At 44.9% G+C, this 22,362-nt stretch overlaps 1 protein-coding gene across 10 annotated transcripts in view; it reads right to left on the reverse strand.

Moving 5' to 3' along the window:
* The window catches only part of PACSIN2 (protein kinase C and casein kinase substrate in neurons 2), a 150,564-nt gene that overhangs the window by 98,871 nt on the left and 29,331 nt on the right, over positions 1-22,362 (reverse strand). The window contains exon 1 of one of the 10 annotated variants that reach the window (XM_054542933.2): positions 709-809. The gene's annotated coding sequence lies outside the window, so the exon portion shown is untranslated. 10 annotated transcript variants of the gene reach the window in all.

Consider the following 22,362-nt stretch of genomic DNA (forward strand, 5'->3'; position numbering starts at 1 on the left):
GCATCTATTTTGAAAAGAAACATGCACATACGTTCTAAAACCAGAGTCAAAAATTATAAAACACAATCCTTCATTTGTTTAAGCCGAAATCTGTTCTCCAAGAAAATCAAACACTTACTCTGACATTTTCTCCAAGCACCCTGGATAAAGCATTCTGCATTGCTCAGTTAATAATGAACTAATCGAACATTTCTGTCAAGGAGCTCTAAAACTAGGTGCGCTTGCATACAAGGTGAGAGTTCTGTTAAATCAGTCACTCAGTGAGAAAGAAAACAATTCCGTGAAAATTCTACTTTCAAAGAGGTCTACCTTAAAGGAAATGCGAGCCTTCCACAGCACACTCACATTTTTCTGTCAGATGCCGGCTAACTCTGCAGCTCAGCTTCCGTACCTGCCTCTTTCCAACCCTTCTGGCGTGTCTGACCTCTGTGTCTCAGCTGAATTCTCCCAGCACATTTCATCATTTCCTGTTGGCTGCCGAGATAAGGTCATTCCCCTACACTGCTGCATTCGCTGTACAGTCCCAGGTTCCCAGACTGCACGCTCCTGCCTGCTGTGGCCATCACAGAAGAGCTCTCTTTTCAGAAAGTGGCCAAAGAGAAATTTCACTATTTCCACGGAAAATCAGGGAGAAGAGGTCTGAGAACAAAATTCATAGTACTCCCTCCCCCATACACAAAAAATCAGATTATATACAAACTAACTTACACCATACATGAGAGTCTTCTAATATCTTCTTGTATTTGGGATCCTCCTGCTTACAAGAGAAAAAAGACAGCATGCTCTGCATCTGAGGGGCGTCACAGCAGTCAGTGGGACAGGGATTTGCTTGCACAGGATAATCTTACATCGTCCCTACATGTGGAACTCAACTTCCTTCTGTGACTACACACAACAAGGCAATGCCTGTCAGCAGATGAACAGGAAGCCTCATGCAGGAGACAGGACTGGGGACACGGAGTCCCCTGGAGACAGGCAGGGGACCCCATGGTCTCTCAGCAGCACGACTGTTTCCTAAGAACTAGGACACTCAAATACGCAAGTGTGATTACACAGAAATAAAAACACCTCGCTTCTTCAATTTTTACAAAGAATTTAAAGTGAAGAAAAAAACAATAAAACTTTAGGTGAGGAGAGAAAGATTTTAAAATGCTTGTGCCTACAAGAATACATACTGTATGATTCCCTTTGGATCCAGCACAAGAAGAGGCGTAACTAATCTACACTCTTTGAAGCCAGGACAGGGAAGAGAAAGAGGAGGCAGGCAGGAAGGGGCGCCAGGAGGGTTTTGGAGCTGTGCTGTGGCTCTTAAACTGGCTATGGGTGTGCTGCGCTTGTGAAAATTCACTGATATGTACACTTGAGATCTGTGCATTTTAGGTATGCATATTATTCAATAAAACTTTTTAAATCTCATACAATATCAAAAAATATAGACACTACAGGAAAGAGTAGATATGGAAACTAATCTGCAAAAACAGACAGGAAACAAATATTTCAAGGGGTCAATTTCCCCTAGGTGCCCTCCTAGAAGATACACATGCGCACTGCCCCATTCCCCTTGGCAAGCCAGGATCTAAGTGGTAATGGCCAGGGCAGGGCCAGTTCAGGGCGGTCCCTCCTTTCAACATGGCCCAAGCGGGTGTATGTAGGGATGGGAAAATACGTAATTGGCAAAATAACATACTGCAAGGGGAAACTGTGCTAAGTGGATATACACTATTTACCAGTGTTCTTGCTACTCATATTCATTCAAAAATGTTCAGTTAAAAACAGCCATCTAGTCTTACCTTATAACACAAAACGAAGTAGGTTAAAAATCTCTTTTGAAAATCTTGTGTTTAGAAATTCCTTAGGCTGGGCCGGTGGCTCACACTTGTAGTCCCAGCACTTTGGGAGGCTGAGGCGAATGGATTGCTTGAAGCCAGGAGTTTGAGACCAGCCTAGCCCATACGGTGAAACCTCATCTCTACTAAAAAATACAAAAATTGGCCAGGTGTGGTGGCGCATGCCTGTAATACCAGCTACTCAGGAGGCTGAGGCACAAGAATCGCTTGACCCCAGGGAGCAGAGGTTGCAGTGAGCTGAGATTACGCCACTGCACTCTAGCCTGGGTGATAGAGAGAGATCCTGTCTCAAAAAAAAGAGAAAAAGAAATTCCTTAATGGAAAAATACCAATAAAAGCAGAGACCACATAACATGAGACTCTATTACTTGACATATGATAATAATTTACACTACTTGAGAAATTATTTACCACCCCTCCCCACACAGCCCTTCACCAAAAAAGCAGAGAAGTAAACACATATTTCACTATATCCTGTAGTCGGCTTAGTTAAATCCACAGCACCATCACAGAAGATGAACACCAGAGTGCCACACCCGCCACAGCTGGCAAGCACTCACTCCACTAAGACAGAAGCAGCACCTGAGTTCTGGGGAAGCGAGTTTGAGACCAGCCTGGCCAACATGGTGAAACCCCGTCTCCACTAAAAAATACAAAAATTGTCTACCTGTTCCCTCCCCCAAGCCAGGATACCAGAAAACTTTTTTTTTTTTGTCCCAGAGCCCCAGTTAGGGCTGCTGGTTATGGGAGGGCTTTTTGTTTAAGAGACTCACTCTCTTTTTTTATATCCAACAAACACAGGCTGCTCAATAAACATTTACACAGCACTTACTTTATTTCTGGCTAATCATGAATATAGCTCTATGGGGGTAAGCATTGTTATCTTCATTTCCCAGATGAGAGGTTATGCAACTTGCTAAGTGTCCCACAGCTGGTGCAAGGAGAGCCAGCCTGTGAGCCCAGGCAGCCAGCCTCCAGAGTCCCAGCTACACGACACTGCTCCTCCATCTTGACTTCCCTCAAGGATCAGAACTGGGTCTTGGATAGTTTCTGCTTAATAAAAAGCTGAACTTGGAAAAGGAGAAGAGGCCCAAGGCAGAACTGGGGTTGGGGGGTGGAGGGTGAGGTCTGGGGTAGGGGGTGAGGGCCATATCCAGCACAGGGCAAGGGAAGGCCAGCCCAGCAGCAGCAGCAGCCATTCACAGTCCAGGCCACAGGGCCACCCTCACATGCCCTCAGGCTAAGTGCAGCCTGGATGCCTGGGGTGGGTGGAGACATTGTGAGTCCTGCCCCAAGTACTCAGTTACCAGAGCAAGGGTCGGGGAGGCGGCGGGGGGCAGAAAAAGAAAACTGACTTTGAACTGAATAGTAGTGGGACTAGGAAGTCATCAGACCAGATCTCCAGTGTGCCTAAAGACACCCTCTCCCTGCCCATGTCAGCCACACCTCACTAGTGGACTCCAGGCAGGAACGTGGACTATGGCAGAAGACAAGACTGACTCAGGCAGCTCTCCTGTCCCGGGCAGTGATACAGCTGCCCGAGCACCCTCTAGGTGATGCTGGGACAGAAACGCCGCTCAGGGAAACTCACCTGCTGGCCTCTGGCATGCAGAGCCTAAGCTGGAATTCCAGTTCTGATCTGGCTTCTGTCATCAAAGACTGGAAACCATTGGACATTCATTCAACAAACATTAATGCCAGGCACAGTGTTTAGGGTCCCACAGTCAAAGCAGCCAAGGTCCCTGCCCTGGCCCACAATGTACAGGCTGAGCAGAAGTGCAAATAAATAAAATGAGGGACGTCCCGTGCTGGTTCTCCAATAGTGTGCAACCAGCCTACTCAAACTATGTGAATTAAGGCGGAAGAAAATTCAGAAACAGAGAGTCCACCAAGTTAACTAAAGACCAGCAGCGCCATCCATCAGCTCAGGCCCCCTGCAGAGGCGGCAAACAACACGCAGGGCAGCACTTCCCAGGAGGATTCTTTCACCCAGCGGTCAGTGCAGCTCCAGCAGGCCAATTCATCAGCCTAGCAGGACTCAAAGACAGGACAGGATCCAGCAAGGCTGCTGCTTCTATCTGAGGCCTTTTGTTATATGATTGTCGCATGGTAAAAATGACTGCTTTTACCATGTTTACCACGCTCTTTTGAAACACTGTAAGATAGGTACTCCTAGCCCTGTTTTATAGGGAAGGAAACCACCACAGAACATAAGCAATCTGCCCAAGGTCACCCAGCTAATAAGGGCAGAATGGGATTCAGTCAGGTCCACTTGATACAAAGCCCCTCCTCTCTCTACCACACCCATGCCTCCCATGAAACAGGACCTGCTATGAAAATCAGGATATTTGGCAAAAGGTCATGTCATTTGGAAACAATAAAATTTCTACAATTTTTTTTTTCACCACTTCTCTACTGGTCTGTCATTGCTCTAATACTATACTGCCTTAAAAAAAAAAAAAACCAGCTTTATTGAGATATAATTCACATGTCACACAGTTCACCCATTTAAAGGGCACAATTCAATGTTATTTAGTATATTCACAGGTGTGTGCAACCATCACCACTGTCAAGGGCAGGACATTTTCATTACCTCAAAGAGAAACCCTGTACCCTTTAGCTATCATCCCTCTATTCCCAACCCTTTCCCCAGCCCGCGGCAGTCATTGTGTTTTACAAGGTGATTCTTGGCTGGACACGGTGGCCCATGCCTGTAATCCCAGCACTTTGTGGGGCCAAGGTGCGCAGATCACTTGAGGTCAGGAGTTGGAGACCAGCCTGGCCAACATAGTGAAACCCTGTCTCCACTAAAAGTACAAAAATTAGCTGGGCATAGTGGCACACGCCTGTAATCTCAGCTACTCGAGAGGCTGAGGCAGGAGAATTGCTTGAACCCAGGAGGTGGAGGTTGCAGTGAGCCAAGATCGTGCCATTACACTCCAGCCTGGGCGACAGAGCGAGACTCCGTCTCAAAAAAAAAAAAAGGTGATTCTTAAAGTGATCATGGGCACACAGTTAATTGGGTTGTTAATAGAATACCACAAACCGCAGTTCTGTGCTTGCCTCAGTCTTTCCCTAGCAGGCTAAAACTAACAGCTGAGCCAGGACAGGGCAAGGGCAAGGCAGGAGACCTCAGTGGCAGGTAGCTGGCATAGGAGGTGGGGTACCTGGCAGCCTGGCAGGGGGCAGGCTCTACAGTTCCTATGTACCTGGGTCCCTGAACTTAGCAGGCCCCAAACACAGAGCCAGGTGATCCATCGGCAGGAGGGATGACAAAGTTAGGCAAAAGACCAAAAGGAGCTGCTCTGACCACAAGCCTTTTCCATTAGGAATTTGTAACTCCCCATCTCCAGAAAGGCAAACACTGAGATCCTACAGGCTGGCCCAAGCCAGGGGTAACTAGAATAGTGTTGTTCTGAGAAGCCAAACTAATCAAGGACTAGCAAGACCCACGGCTTGGATAAAAAGAAGATTCCCCCAAATCTGGTTCATTTATTTGCTAGTTCCCTCTGCCTTCCTCACATGCTGCTGAAAGATGGGGAGGGCCTGCACACACTCCTGTAGCACCTAGGTTTGTCACACATCTCTATACAGGACATCAAAACCCAAATGTGTGTGGCATGGGCGCACAGCTGAAAACCACTCGGCAATAAAAAGGAATAAGCTACTGACAGATGTAACATGGATGAATCACAAAAACATCATGCTGAGCAAAGCAGCCAGATGCAAAATAGCACCCACTGTGTGTGTCTATGTGGACGAAATTCGAAACCAAGCAAAACCAATCGACAGTGACAGATTAATGTTTGCCAGGGCCAGGGGGCAGGGTGGGGGACTGACTTCAAAGGGACACAAGGAAATTTTGGAGCAATGGAAATATTCTGTCTTGACTGAGTCACACAGGTGTTTCCACTTGTCAAAGCTCCTAAAAGGATGCATTCAATTGTATGCAAACTAATACCTCAATAAAGAGGAAGAAGGGCGGAGAAGGAGGGGAAAAGAAGGTGAGAAAAGGAAGAAAAGCCCCCAGCAGAAGTCTAGTAACAGAGCTTCCTTCCTACCCATCGTCTGCATCTGCAATACAGTGGTGACTGACATTAACCAAGAACCACAAAGTGCCTCAGATTCAAAAGATTAAAGTAAGTTCTGTGTCATTTTAGCCCAAGTGTATTTCTTGGGCCTCAATTCTTAGAATAACTGATCCTCTACCAATGACTTTGGTAGAGGATCCAAATGGTCCACTTTCTAACTAGGCTAGCTTTGGTTCTTCCCACTAGCACCGCGATGAAAGGCATGACAATGACAGTTCAGTGACCTGGAAGTGGCAGGTGTCAGTGACAGGTTTCAATGGCTGCTAGACAGTAAACCAGTAAAATTTAATATGATAATTTAAGACATTAATTTTTCTCTCTCTTCAAATAAGTAAATCTTAAATTCTAGAAACCTACTATAATCATAAATATATAACCATAAATAAATAAATAATCATAAATTACGTGAAAATGTGATAGGTCAATCTTTTTCATATTTTTCTTTTGGCTGAGAACAGGGTAGTGGCTATTTGCAAATCCTACTTGTTAGCCTTTCGTATGTTTCATGAATCAAGATGTAAATAGAGCCATCCTGGACTGGGCACGGTGGCTTACTCCTGTAATCCCAGCACTTTGGGAGGCTGAGACAGGCGGATCACGAGGTCAAGAGATCGAGACCATCTTGGCCAACATGGTGAAACCCCGTCTCTATGAAAAATACAAAAATTAGCAGGGTGTGGTGGTGTGCACCTGTAGTCCCCGCTACTTGGGAGGCTGAGGCAGGAGAATTGCTTGAACCTGGGAGGCAGAGGTTGCAGTGAGATCGTGCCCCTGCACTCTAGCCCGGCAACAGAGTGAGACTCCGTCTAAAAAAAAAGAGCCATCTTGTCTTTACTCATCCCACACGTGTACATAAGAAGGAATAAACCAAGCCAAATGTCTAACATTCTCTATCAAAGAAGATGCCAGGACAAAGCAAAGCTAAGTATCAGTTCTATCTTTGGCAAAGGAAAAAAATGTTAAAACCCTTTACATAAGCTTCTTTGCTTATCTGGCACTTGTCCAAAGATTTTTTTTTAACAGTGAAGCGAGACTAATTAATGGAGACAGTCCAATTGAAGAAAAACTTTAAAGCACCAATGTGATAGAGGGAACATGTTAATTTTTTTCTTATGCATTTTACAGAATCCCCAAATGCCATAAGAGAAGCAACATCTAGATTTCTAGCACATCTCAGTTAAGATGTCACACAGCCTCATGGTCCTGGGAACAGCTCGAGCCTTCTCTGGGCAACACATTAAAAATGGAAGATGATCCAAGAAAGATCTGAAATTCAAAAGGAATGTGAGCAAGGTTTGTGGTGAGTTTGTGGGTATTTTCAGGAATAAAGTTAGGGGCATGTTATGTTAATGTTTTATCGGTGTGATTTTTTTCCCCTCATCTATTTATAGTTTAATTCAGCCATCTGACAAACATTTTTCAGCACTGTCCAGGCTCTGGAAGTTACAAACTAAATAACTAACTTAAACGAACTTGTCTGTAAGCAGCTTCAAGTCTGGTAGGGTAGACAGACGAGTACTCAGAGGACCATGCAAGGTGACAGATGCTCCGTAACAGACCTAGGCAGGGAATGTGGAAGGTTGGGCTGGGGCAGGGGGCCAGGAAGAGATGTGAGAAGATGCCCAGGAAGGCTGGACTCTGAGCTGAATCACGTAAACAAGGGCCGTGTCCTGCTGCACCTCTGGCTGTGGCCTCCCCTCTTCGGCTGGGGCTTCCTCCTCCCTCAAAGGAGAGCAGGGACCAGATAGATGATCCCAATGTTACTGATCAGGGCTTTTTCCTGAGGGCAGGAAAGGCAGCCAACACAAGGCCGCCAACTTTATTTTGCCCCCTAAGGACATTTAAAAAAGAAAAAGACCTATCACTCCCATTATTTCATTTCAGACATTTTAACACCAAAAGACAGGTAATACAACCCCAGAATCAATGAAAAGCCTTAAACTAAAGATCTTTAACTTTGTAACAGAATAATTATACTGTTGGTGTTTCATTGTCTAGCATGATAGTGAAACTGGCATTGTGAGTTGGTGTTTAGAAACCCTGCAAATGGGCCAGGCACGGTGGCTCACGCCTGTAATCCCAGCACTTTGGGAGGCCGAGGCGGGCGGATCACGAGGTCAGGAGATCAAGACCATCCTGGCTAACGTGGTGAAACCCCATCTCTACTAAAATACAAAAAATTAGCCGGGCGTGGGGGTGGGCGTCTGTAGCCCCAGCTACTTGGGAGGCTGAGGCAGGAGAATGGCATGAGCCCGGGAGGCAGAGTTTGCAGTGAGCCGAGACCACGCCACTGCACTCCAGTCTGGTCTCACAGAGTGAGACTCCATCTCAAAAAAAAAAAAAGAAACCCTGCAAATGGATGATCAAATTAGGTACTTTACTGAGTGCATATTTTATGACATTTTATACACGCTCCTCAGATCTTTATATACAATTATATACTCAGGATATACACTCATGATAACCTTGCAAGGTGGGAGTACTGCACCAGTTTTCAGACGAGAAAACTACAGGTTTGGGGAAGTGGCTTGCCCACAGTTGCACAGCAATGGCGGCGCGGGAAGCTGCAACCCTGGCTCCCTCTGACGACCGAGTGTGTCCTGGACCTCCACAAACAGCGTGACACTGCAAGAGAGCTGTGGGTGATTGCAGCGGCTCTTCCCAGAACTAAACATCTGTTTCACTGTTGTTGCTTTGGGGAAGGCAAAGGAAGAGTTCAAGTCTGCCACCTTTTTTTTCATAGTCCCTAATAACCAACTCAAACCCTTAGTGAAACCGGGAAGGGTATAAATGTGTAAGAAAATGAAATCGTGGTGCCAAGCATTCCAGGATGCTACCATTATCTTCTCCCTTCTCCTTCGATATTTTGGATCATTGCTGGGGAAAAAGAAAATGGGTAAGATGGGAAAAGAAATAGGTAGCATTTGAACCCTTATTCGAGATTTTCAATACTTGGCATGTGTCATGGTTAGTTTTGGAGTTTTAGGTTTCAACTTGACTGGAATACCTAGGAAAACCTAGAAACCTAGAAAAGCCTGATTTTGGGGTGTGTCCATGGGGCTGTTTCCAGAAGACACTAGCACATCAGTGTGAGTGGATGAGGTGGGGAAGAGCCACCATCAATAAGGGCAGGCACCATCCAATCTGCCGGGTGCCTGAAGAGAACAAAAACAGGAAAAGGGCAAACGTGTCTATCAATGTCCTGGAGCTGGGATGCACTCACCTCCTGCCTTGGGCCACGGAACCCCAAGCTTGCCAGCCTTTGGACTCCTGGACTTATACCAGCGGCCCCTGGGTTCTTAGGCCTTCAGCACTGGACTGAGAGCTACATGACTGGCTTCTCTGGTTCTGGGGCCCTCAAATGTGGACTGAGCCACACTACCGGCATCCCAGAGTCTCCAGCTTGTAGGCAGCCTGTCATAGAATTTCTCAGACTCTACAACCATGCGAGCCAATTCCCCTAATAAACTGCTTCTTATCTATCTCCATCCATCCATCCATCTACCCATCCACTCTACTGGCTCTGACTAATACAGCCATGTAGTAAGTATACATCTAAAGCCTCTAGGTGCTGGCAAGTGTTACATAAATACAACTTAAAAGACATAGTCACTAACTTCTAAAAGCTTCCATTCTCAGTTTGAAATATGGAGATAATTATAAATAGAACACCAACTATAAACTTAAAAGTGTATCTCATTTTACAAATTTCTTTTCAACAAATGATCGTGACATTACATGGCAGACTTTCTTTGTATTCTATAAATGTATTCCAACTAATCTGTAACCTCATGTCAATTGGAATTCTTTTCTGATGGCACACCAGTGATTTTTCTCCCTGAAAGATGTTAAGGAATATTATTATTACGCTGTTGTTAGCAGTACCACTTAACACTGGTTTAGATGCAAGTTTTTATTCTTATGGAGGCCTTGGGGAAGAACCAAATACATTTAAGATGAGTAATCCTCCCCCCTCAATAACTGGCAACGATGACCACTGTAACACCCGCATTATCCAAGCAATGTGGGATTGATTATCGCTGTAGATTGCAAATAGTTTTCTCTTTTCCTACGTAGTTTCTACGTAGAAAGTAGAAACTAGGTCAGGCACAGTGGTTCATGCCTGTAATTCCAGCACTCTGAGAGGCCGAGGCATGAGGATCGCTCGAGTCCACGTGTTCGAGACCAGCCTGGGCAACATGGAGAGAACCCATCTCTATGAAAAATTTTTAAAAATTAGCTAGGCTTGATAGTGCACAGCTGTGGTCCCAGCTACTCAGGAGGGTGAGGCTGCAATGAATCATGATCCCACCACTGCACTCTAGCCTGAGTGACAGGGTGAGATGCTGGCCCTTAAAAAAAAGAAAAAGAAAAAAAAAGAAAAGAAACTAGAATGGCCTCCCATTTCAACAAGTATCAACACATGGCCAATCCTGTTTCACCTGTGATGTGAAAACTGTAGAATGCTCACAAAATCACACAACCCAAATGCATCTCCACCTGACCTGGCAAGCCCCCTTCGACACTGGCACCCATAGCCCAAGTCATCACGCTGGGAAGAGGCACAAAGCAAGCAGAGCAGGGCCCTGGCCTGAAGGGATCAGCAATCTTGTGGGGAACCAGTGCCATCTGAATCATATTTAAAACAGAGAACGACTAAAGTAAACCCGCAAGGTTAACATCACGTTGATGAGTCATGGCAGTATCAGATGCCTCCTGAGATGACGTAATGAAAAGGGCACTTCACCTCTGTGGGACTCTCCCCAAATTCATCCGCCAATCTAATACTAGGAAAAATCATCAAGGACCTGGATGGGACCCTAGAACTGCAAGAAAACATCAGTGGGAAAACTGGTGAAATCCAAAGAAAGTCCATAGTTTATGCAGTAATACTGCATCAATGTTAATTTCTTAATTTCAAAAAATGAGCTGTGGTTACATAAAATGTTAACATTAGAGAAAGTCAGGCAAAAGGTAGACAGGAACTCTATTAGTTTTGCAACTTTTCTGCACATATAGAATTCTTGTAAAATAAAAAGTTTATTATAGAAATAATAATACAGAAGTTTAACGAACATTCATTACATTCTTTGCAAAAAGGAGTCAGGGACAATGTGGTCTTCTTTTTAAAATTTAGCCAAGGAAGATGAAGCCTAAAGAAATCAAATGATTTGTTAAAATCTTGAAGTAAGCAAGCACCTGGAAACGAAGGCAGGGCCCTGTGTAAGCTGACGTCACCCAAGGTGCTCCACAGCAGTGCACCACCAGATATGGAGTGCTTGTGGTAACAAGCAGTGCTGAACATGAGATGGGAGGCTGGCCTGCAGCGCCTCCCCACGCCACCCACAACTGTGCGGTCAGACAGCGACCCAGGCTCCCTGCACCACCCCGCCCTGCCCCCAGCCTCTCCACAGCCCTCTCTGCTCCAGCCTACCCCTGCACCACCTCTCACCACTCAGCAGTTTCTGAGGGTCTGCAGGCTAACGCTAAGCTAAAAACAATGAAAGGAGGTGGCATTACAAACCACCATGATAAAAATATTTTAAACCACCACCATTTTACAAAAATAGTTCCTCATATATCTAGAAAAAAAAGATACAATCAGAACTGTGCACTAGGAAACCTGAAGTTGTAGCTCTGCACCAGGATGGGCCCAAAGTGGCCAAAGGAGAATTCTACCTCTGGGCTTTCTGACCTGGAGACCACACCTGGAAGCACACAGTCTACTGCCTCACTCTAAGAAAAGTCAGCCATGCTTTTACTTTTTTTTTCTTATGTTGCCCAGGCTGGACTTCAACTCCTGGGCTGAAGCCATGCTCCCGCCTCAGCCTCCTGTGTACCTGGATTACAGATGCATGCCACTGCACCCAGCTCAACCATGCTTTTAAATGGCTTTCAATGTGCTTCTTTGTAACAGCATCTTCCTACATTTCAGACAGGACAAAACTCTAGAAATAAAAGCACACACCTGGATTTTCTAATTATGAACAGCATGCGAGGATTGTCCATTGTGAACCAGATTTATCACGACTTTTATGGCTGGGGTCAATAAGGAAGTAAGACCTTTGACAGGGCAGCCATATATCTGCCCACATACTGCAGCAGACACATCTGGGACATGACTGTCAGCTCAAACAAGAATTTCTGTGAAATATTCCTATCCAAAATGCCCTGCAACAAATTACTGAAAGATAAGGAGAGAAATCGAGAAGTGGTGTTTTTAAAACAATCTTTAAAAAGAAAAAAGGTAGAAGACACTGTAAAAAGTATTTCCAGAACAGAAGGTTCAAAATGACATAGACTCTGTCACAGGTCTCACCCACAAGGCAATCCCTCCTGAGCAACTTCATTATTTCCACTTGCTCAAGAACTGACGAGCATCTTGCAAAACACAGGTCGAAACTTCCCCAGTGCTCTGAATTATGCAACTGGGAATCTGTACCACACTGTTTTTGTCAACAAGGCTCCACTGAAGCTTCCTCCTTTAACTTCTCATTGAGAAAAAGACTCCAGATGCTTTCCCCATTCATTTTTCAAATGTTTCATTCAATCAGAAACTCTACATATACACTTTGGAATTTACACATTTGATAGCTGCAAAGCTTGCAAGCAAGCTCTCCAGCCAACATGCCTGCCTGTCTCCGCCCAGGTGTGGCAAGCCCCACACTTGTGCCAGGCATGGCCCCCTGCCCCATAAACCCAGAGTGGGTTGGCTGCTCTCCCCTGTAACTGATACAGAAACAGGCCTGCTACACTCCAGTCTTAGGCCTGTGCCCATCCCCCACTCCCTTCTCCATCATCCCTCATTGCCCTTGTTTCCTTGGCACCTAGCACAGGGCTTAGCATCTAGGGGCACAGCATATGCTAAAAGAGGAAAAGAGAAAAGCCCATGGGAGAAATGGCAGCCTCATCCTTGGGGACACATAGCTCAGGTGTGGATGCCAAGTATCAAGAACGGAAGTGTAGCCTTAACTTGTAGCCTGATACAAATGCCAGCTCACAGCCCACACGAGCTGTGGAATCACAAGTCAATTTACCTCAGAGCCTCCGTTTCCTCAACTGTATAAAAAGGACCAGCATCTCCCACCTCACAGGTTACCAAGAGGATTACATGAGATAAAGCACCTGGCCTGGTGCCTGGCAGCTCACTGTTGTCCTGAAATCTATGTAAGTCTCCTCTCCTCCGTATCCCTACGTCGACTCTGCTTCCAGTTATCCGCCATCCAATGTACCATGACTAGGTACAATGAAGAACAAAAGCCAGTTCCACCAAGGGGCTGGCACCTGAACCGTCTACCCACAGCCCTTTCCCATGAGCACCAAATAGCAGGTGCCATACCCAGAGCATTCACCTGTTAATTAGATATGATCTACTTCTAAACAGTAGGGAAGGATGCCAGCTCCCCTTTGCCACTGATTTCCATTCCCTCAATGCTCATGGTCTAAGCCACACCTAACTCTTCCCCACCGGAGAACAGTAGAGGAGAGTGCTCTTCCTGGTGAGTAGGGGCAGAAGGCAGGTACCACGTACAGGCTTCTTGTCTGGGTAGAGACCATCCATTAAAAGATCGTAAGCACCAGCCATGGCCAACATGGTGAAACCCTGCCTCTACTAAAAATACAAAAATTAGCTGGGCATGGTGGTGTGTGCCTGTAATCCCAGCTACTCGGGTGGCTGAGGCACCATAACTGCTTAAACCTGGGAGGTGGAAGTTGCAGTGAGTTGAGATCGTGCCACTGCATTCCAGCCTGGGCAACACAGTGATATCTTGTCTCAAAAAAAAGAAAAGGAAGAAAAAAGAAGAAGGAGGAGGAGGAGGAGAGAAAGAAAAGAGAAAGAAGAAGAAGAGGAGGAGGACGAGGAGGAGGAGGAACAACAACAACAACATAAGCATCGGGAATTAGTCCTCTTTTCCTTTCCTCTCCACCCCAGATTGATGCAAGGCAGCCAGCTGGAGCAAGGATATCACCTCTGCAGACCCAGCTGACCTTTGAGTAGACTGTGCCAGGGCCTAGAATGTGGGTCAGGGAGAGTCAGCAAGCCCACCTGCCTGCACCGCAGATGAGCTCTAGTCCACCACTTCTACTACATTGTAACAAGGGTGGCATTGTGGTCTTGTTCTGACACTCACATCACCCTCTCTAAGGTCCAATCTGTATCAGTTTAACCTACTGACTCTCTTAAACCCAATGCCAATACTCAATTATTAGCATGGAGGAAGCTCCCACCATATTTACCACAAGTTTTAGTACTTTTACGGGATACAGAAATCCATTAGACAAAGTCCCCATTCTTGTGATTTACTCATAAGACAGATAAAACTAAAATATATCTATTAAAAGGTAGAAAGGGGGCCGGGCATGGTGGCTCATGCCTATAATCCCAGCACTTTAGAGGCTGAGGCAGGATAATTGCTCGAGCTCAGGAGTTCGGGCGAGACCCTGTCTCTACAAAAATAAAAAATATATACAAATATACATATATATATATAGCATGCACACAATGAAAAATTATCCAGCAGTAAAAATGAATGAAAAATGGATTTGCAGATTACTTATGAGTCTCTTTTCATAAAATTCATAAACAAAAATAGAATACATTATTTACAGATACAGGTGTATAAGTATTCTTTTTTTTTCTTTTTCTAACCAGAGCCTTGTCAATATTCTTTAAAAAAAAAAAAAAAAAAAGTGCAGGAATGCTGAACTATTCTAGAATGCCTTCAACCCCTGGCAGGGAGCACCCACTAGGAGCTTCCCTGTGGTGCACAGTGGTTTAGTTCTCCAGCTAGGAGGTTGGCTGCCAGGCATGTATTAGTATGTTCCAAAACTTATATATCCATCACCTCTTATTTTACATGAATTTTAAGTTATCTAAGAAAACATTTCTAAACTAGGGGTAGATGAGAGAAATGCTGTAAGACAGACACAAGAAAAAGACCCACTGATAGATGTTCAACAAATACCAGGCCAAAAGCAGGCCAATGCTGAGACACCCTGGCCCCCATGGCTTTCCAGGCCAGTCTGGAAGGTCCAATCTGAGCTGAAACCCTACAGAGTTCAGAACATTGAGGCCTTCCCCTCCTCTCTCATTTGGAGAACATTCATCATCTTATTTTGCATGTAGGAGAGGAAAAGGGGGCTAGAAACTATGCCTGTGCTAATTCTTCACCTAGAGGGTGTACAGAACCTTGGCACCTGCCAGGCTAACCCAACCACTGCTGACCCTCCTCACTCTAAATGTCACAGGTAGTTCTCAAAATGCCTCCAGGCTTATCACTTTAACGATCCTCTTCCCAGCCCAACCCCAGGAATTCCTGGTTCCTATAAAGCAAGGCCAGAAGCTACACCCTGGTGAAAGGCCACTGGCAAGTGCAGGCCTTAATGCACACTTGCTCCAGACAGAGCAGAGGCAACACTGGCCAGCCCAGGCGACAGACTGGCTCCTCTCCCCACAAGCCTGACAAGTCCACAGGATCATCTGGGGGTTCACAGATTTGAGGCAACAGTGCTAAATGCAGGCCTCCCTGTCATGCCTGGAGTGTCACAGAATGGCCACTTAATAGGCTTGCTGCTGGGTGTTGGCACCTATTTCTATATTTATGTAGATTCTATGACTGTTTTAGATTTTCATTAAGATTAGCGGCAGAATTGTATTACGTGCCTTTTAAATATGCTAATATAACCACATGGGTTTTCTTTTTAATGTGATACAGTGAATTGTGATGTATAACATTAACTGAACACTTATTATGCACCAAACCCAGGTCTAATCATTTCACAGATACCCCATTTCGTCCTTCCATCAACCCTATACAGCAGTACTTTAATTGTCCTGCCAATTTTATAGATGAGGAGACTGAAGCTCAGGGAGATTAACTAATTTGGCTAACGTCAGAGAATTAGTAAATGGCAGGGCTGGGGCAAACCATGCTCTAATCCCTGAGCCAGAAGTTTCTCTAGCCGACACAATACCTCATGTTATGCTATCCTTGCATTGCTAGAGTAAACCTTGTTTGGTCATGAAAAATTAATCTTTTAATACACTACTGTATTCAAATTATTATTTGATTTAGAAACCTACTTTAAAATGTTGCAAATATATATAAACATATATATGCATTAACAGACACATATTACATTCATATGAGACTGCTCTGTAATTTTATCTAGACCATGGATGGAAGAAGAATCAAACATTTTTACAAAGAAATAGAAATAGAAATTTGCAAAAAATCTTAAAATTTAATGGCAAAACACACCTAAACAACGTAAAAACAAATTATAGAAACAATAGCTGAGGAGACATTTGCAATGTACACAACAAATAATTTATAGCCCTAATATACAAAGAGCTCCTAAAAATTCAAAACAATCCAGAAGATGGAAAAACGGAGAAAGGATATGGGTATGAAATTCACAGAAGAAAAAATACAAATGGCCAATCAACACGTGAAATGGTGCTCAATCTCACCAGTACTCAGGAAAACACAAATTAAAATAAAAGTGCTCCACAGAAACAGGAGAATGGTGAAAAACAATTTTTAGTTAAAAATAATTAAGACTGGAATACCATTTTCAGCCATGAGATCAGCAAAAACAATACAACATCTAGCACTGGTGGAAATGCCCCATAAAAGGGGTTCATATGGTTAGGCTCTGTGTTCTCACCCAAATCTCACGGCAAACTGTAATCCCCATGTGGCAGGGGAGGGACCTGATGGGAGGTGATTAGATCATGGGGGCGAATTTCCCCCTTGCTATTCTCATGACAGTAAGTGTGCTCTCGGAGATCTGAAGCGTGTGGCACTTCCCCCCTCACGCTCTCTCTCTCTCTCCTGCTCTGCCATGGTAAGACATGCTTGCTTCCCCTTCACCTTCCACCATGATTGTAGTTTCCTGAGGCCTCCTAGCCATGCTTCCTGCAAAGCCTGTGAAACTGAGTCAATTAAACCTCTTTTCTTCATAAATCACCCAGTCTCAGGTAGTTCTTTATAGTAATGTGAGAACGAACTAATACAGGGGTACTCATACATTGCTAGTACAAGTCTGCAAAAAGACTAGAGTAATTCAATGTGGCATAACTACTAAAAACTACTGACCTGGAGAGAGATCCAGAGTACAACATTCACTCACTGGCTCATTCATTCATTCATTTCACAATGAGCACCTACAACCTGCCATGCACTTTTTTCAATTATTTGTTATCAAAAGAGCTTAAATTCAGGGGTGTGTAAGCTCAAGACAAGTGAAAATAACAAGTTGCTGAATAATGCCTACAATAGGTTCCTCCCTTATTTTAAAACATGCATTTGTGAGGGTCAGGAGAAAGTTGTGGAAGGCTCTGCTACAACAAGCAGTCAACAGTTGATTACCACCTAGCTGTTTATACATCTTCTGTTTCTCTTGGCATGAGCACACAGTAACAAATGCAATAACCTATAAGGCTGAGAAATTTAACAAAGTATCAGTCTTTGTTTACACGCAACAAAAGAAGAGCACAGGGCCCACACTGCGTTGGTGGCAGAGCCAAAAGTCCACCCTCATCCTGCTGAATGACTGCAAAGCTGGGCTCTTCACTCCCAGATGACAGTATTTCTCCTCACTCACATTCACCCACCCACACAGAGCAGAAAGCAGGAAGGTTTCCATGCCCGCACTGACGGTAAGTTGTGGGAGACAGTTGGGCAACATTTCTGGAGTTCCTATGAATGATGTGCTATGCTCTTTGGCCTGCAGACGTTCAGGTGGACTCAGATCTGAGACATATTCAAAAGTATGTTCGCATCCTGGCCCTTGGTTTATGTATTTCCTCTTCCTTAGGGCATTCTACAAAGCATTTCCAAAAAGGCTGGTCCCTGCCCCTTAACTGGTTCTTCCTCCTGGCAACAGCATTCCAGCTAGGCTTTGGGAAATCTCCCTACTCCTTCAAAATAATGGTTTCTCCCCTGGCTTCCTTTCAGGTTTCCTATGAGTCTATGAGGTCACTCCACCCAGTGTCTTCCAAGGAACTGATCATGCTCAGGTTAGCTGGCGACCACAGAACTCTGACCAGAATAATGAACTGTGGACAGAAAGGAATGCATCCTGCTGACCAAGTCCCCTGCAGTATAGCACAGACAACAGGGGTACTACAAAGCTCCATTGCTTAGGAGAAACAGCCAGCACCTGTACTGGCTGAGACATGGAAACTTCAAAAACAATTCAAATGTCCATACCACTGCCCAAGGCCCAATGATGGTTCATCTGTTTGTGTTTTTATTTATAGATTTATAGAAATATAGAGATATTTGACCAGGTGTGGTGGCTCATGCCTGTAATCTCAGCACTTTGGGAGGCAGAGGCAGGTGGATCACCTGAGATCGGGAGTTTGAGAACAGCCTGGTCAACATGGTGAAACCCCATCTCTACCAAAAATACAAAAATTAGCCAAGCGTGGTAGCTGGCGTCTGTAATCCCAGCTACTCCAGAGGCTGAGGCATGAGAATCGCTTGAACATGGGGAGCAGAGGTTGCAGTGAGCTGAGATCGTGCCACTGCACTCCAGCCTAGGCAACAAAGCGAGACTCTCTCTCAAAAAAAAAAAAAAAAAAAGGGAAAGAAAAGAAAAAAGAAATATACAGATATTTAACTAAATATAAAAACAGTCAAAAAACAAAGAAAGAAGTAATTGGCCCAGGTCAGATACCTCCTTCTCTATGAATTCTCTGGCCCCTTTCTTCTGGGAGGATATGCTCTCTCTTAAGGCATCTGCCGCTTTCTAACCTGGGTTATAGTTATTTAAACACAGACATTGCCTTCTCTAGGCTGGGAGATTCCTGAGGACAAAATCCCTAAATTATTAACGGATTAATGGATCCCCTGGCATCCTGACCACATGCGACAGACTCATGTGTTGCCCAGTGTGCTGAAACACGTTTGTCTGCAAACCCCTGCTTATGCCAACTGCACTTGTCATTGTAAATTTACATACACACATTTATTACACATATATACATACATACAATACACATACAGTATAAATACATATACACGCACTTAACTATATAAACCTACGATATAAACGCATTGTTGTTTCCATTAAAACTATTAAAACAAGTTTCTATTAAAACGAGTTGTTAATTTAAAAAAAAAGAAAGAAAGAAAAAAAGAAAGAAACCACCTGCTAACCAAATTACAGGTATGGCAAAACAAGTATAGAGTATTGGGTGAAAATTTGTAAAATCTATAATTCCACATTCATGTTGCTTCTAAGTTCTCAATTGTCATTAAGAAAATTAATTAAATTAATTAATGGCCATACACAGTAGCTCATGCCTCTAATCCCAGCACTTTGAGAGGCCAAGGCAGGAGGACTGCTTGAGCCCAAGAGTTCAAGAACACCCTGGGCAACATGGCAGGACCTTGTCTCTACTAAAAATCAAAAACACTAGCTTGTCATGGTCATTAGGAGGTCAAGGCTGCATGATCACACCATGACACTCCAGCCTGGGCGACAGAAAGAGACCCTGCCTCAAAAAAACAAACAACAAGGCTGGGAGCAGTGGCTTACACCTGTAATCCCAGCACTTTGGGAGACTTAGGCAGGCAGATCACTTGAGGTCACGAGTTCAAGACCAGCCTGGCCAACATGGTGAAACCCCATCTCTACTAAAAATACAAAAATTAGGCTGGGCACAGTGGCTTACAACCGTAATTCTGGCACTTTGGGAAGCTGAGGCGGGTGGATCACCTGAAGTCAGGAGTTTGAGACCAGCCTGGCCAACATGGTGAAACCCCGTCTCTACTGAAAATACAAAAATTGGCGCACACCTGTAGTCTCAGCTACTCAGGAGGCTGAGGCAAGAGAACTGCTCAAATCCAGGAGGTGGAGGCTGCAGTGAGTCGAGATTGTACCACTGCACTCCAGCCCAGGCAACAGAGCGAGACTCCATCTCAAAAAAAAAACAAAAACAAAAAACTAGCTGGGTGTGGTGGCACACACTTGTAATCCCAGCTACTTGGGAGGCTGAGGCGGGAGGATCACTTGAACCCAGAAGGCGGAGGTTGCAGTGAGCTGAGATTGTGCCACTGCACTCCAGCCTGGGTAACAGAGCAAGACTCTGTCTCAAAAAAAAAAGAAAAAACAGATACTGAAGACAATAAATTATTGGTGTGGCATATGCAAAAAAATAACCAGCAGTTCTGATTAGTAAACTGAAAGTAAAAGAAAAGGTCAATAAAAGATTGACATATGAGAATATACCAATTTTTTGTTTTTAAGAGATAGGGTCTTGCTATGTTGCTCAGGCTGGTCTTGAACTCCTGGGCTCAAGCCATCCTCCCACCTCAGCCTCCTGAGTAGCTGGGACTATAGGAGCACACCATCATGCCTATCATTTTTTTACATCCCTAAACTATGTATTGTTTTTTAAGAATCTTTGTCCTTGTTCTCCAGTTAACTGACTGGTGGTCAGTCCCCATCTCATGAGACAGAGATACTTAATGATCATTGATCAGATGTCATGTCAGGTCAGGAAATAAACTAGTGTAAACCTGGGCTGAAGGTTTTTTTTTTTTTTTTGAGACAGGGTCTGGCTCTGTCACCAAGGCTGGAGTGCAATGATGAAATCTTGGCTAACTGCAGCCTCAACCTCCCGGGCTCAAGCAATCCTCCCACTTCAGCCTCCTGAGCAGCTGGGACCATAGGTGTGCACCACCACACCTGGCTAATTTTTACGTTTTTTTGTAGAGACGGAGTTTCCCCATGTTGCTCAGACTGGTCTCAAACTCCCAAACTCAAGTAATCTGCCTGTCCCAGCCTCTCACAGTGCTGGGATTACAGGTGTGAGCTACCACGCACTGCCTAGCACTTAGCACTTTTTAAATAAAATTCTTCCTGCCCTCAATGAAAAGAAACAACTATATAATTTATTTAAAGACCAGCAAAAGTTAATAATGAGTACAGAATTCAGAATTCTCAATTTCTCACCCGGAAGAAATGCTCTAGGCCCTGGGCCTCCCTGAAGCTTCCCTGATATTGATATGCGAACCTAGTGAAACACTGGTCCCATCTTGCATCTCTCCAAACTGGATCTGGAGATGAGGGGAAAACCCACATGGCCAGGAGAAAAGCATGACTGTGATCTGCACTGCCCTGACCCAGGCCAGCGGGTTGACTACACCTGCTGCAAAGGTTCCTGGTGCAAAAACTACTCCCTTTAATCGGTGCTTCAGGGCATCTGGGAATAAGGAGCAGGGTAAACCAGAAGGAAACGAAAATAAAATTTCTCTTACCTCACCTGTGCCAAAAGGCTGCAGAGCTGTGGCCTTTGACACTTACAAGATCATCTTAACACAAGGAGGGCAGAAAACATCCCCAAGACTAAGAGCACAGGTCTTCCTTCTCAGCACATTAACACCCAGCTTAGTAACAATGAGACCCCAAAAGAGGCAACTACTTACCTGAAAAAAGCAGCTGGGGAGAGGTTGGAAAACAAAAGTGGGCCCCACCCCTAGTTTTTCTTATTCTAAACTAAACCCTAGAGATGGATATATGTGGATTTGCTTGTCCTGTTTGGCAACCAAAGGTCAGGAAAGCTGGCTGCTTTCTATAAAAAACGAAATCAGTAAGTGTGTACAGGCTGGGTGTGGTGGCTCACGCCTATAATCCCAGCACTCTGGGAGGCCAAGGTGAGAGGATCACTTGAGGTCAGGGGTTCAGGACCAGCCTGGCCAACATGCGAAACCCCATCTCTGCTAAAAATACAAAACTCAGCCAGGAGTGGTGGCATATGCCTGTAATCCCAGCTACTTGGGGGCTGAGGCAGAAGAACTGCTTAAATCTGGGAGGCAGAGGTTGCAGTGACCTGAGATTGCATCACCGCACTCCAGCACTCCAGCTTCGGCGACAGAGCGAGACTCCATCAGCTGCGCACCTCTCTGGATGGGGTGCTCACCCCAGAAACTGGCTGTCTCCCACAAGCCATTCCTGATGGGCTCCACGTTCTGCCCACAAGGACAGCAGATGGGCACACTCCAAGGCTCCTCACTTCTCTCCACATGCAGGCCCAGGTCAGGTCCAGGAGTGTCACCTTTACAGCACCTAGGTGCAACTGAAGACACTGCCTCCAGTCCTTGCGCAGCCAACCCCTGAGAAGGACCCACCTGGTTTTAAAACATTTGCAAAACATAAAGATAACAGGACAAAGAACAGCCCCTCCAACACACACACACACAGACACATTCACATGTCATCCAGTTCCAGCTGGTTTTTAACCTTCTGTCTGCCTCTTCACCACATTATATTCAGAGGGAGGGCTAAGGTCTGAAAATGTCCTGTAAATCTGATAAGTCTCCGAGACGCCTAACCCCTCTCCATCCAGGAATCACTGAGCAAAACTCAGGTTCTCCACACTCTCATCTCCAACTGAAGCAATTCTCCAC

Source organism: Pongo abelii, chromosome 23 (assembly GCF_028885655.2).
Source record: "Pongo abelii isolate AG06213 chromosome 23, NHGRI_mPonAbe1-v2.0_pri, whole genome shotgun sequence".
NCBI lineage: Eukaryota > Metazoa > Chordata > Mammalia > Primates > Hominidae > Pongo > Pongo abelii.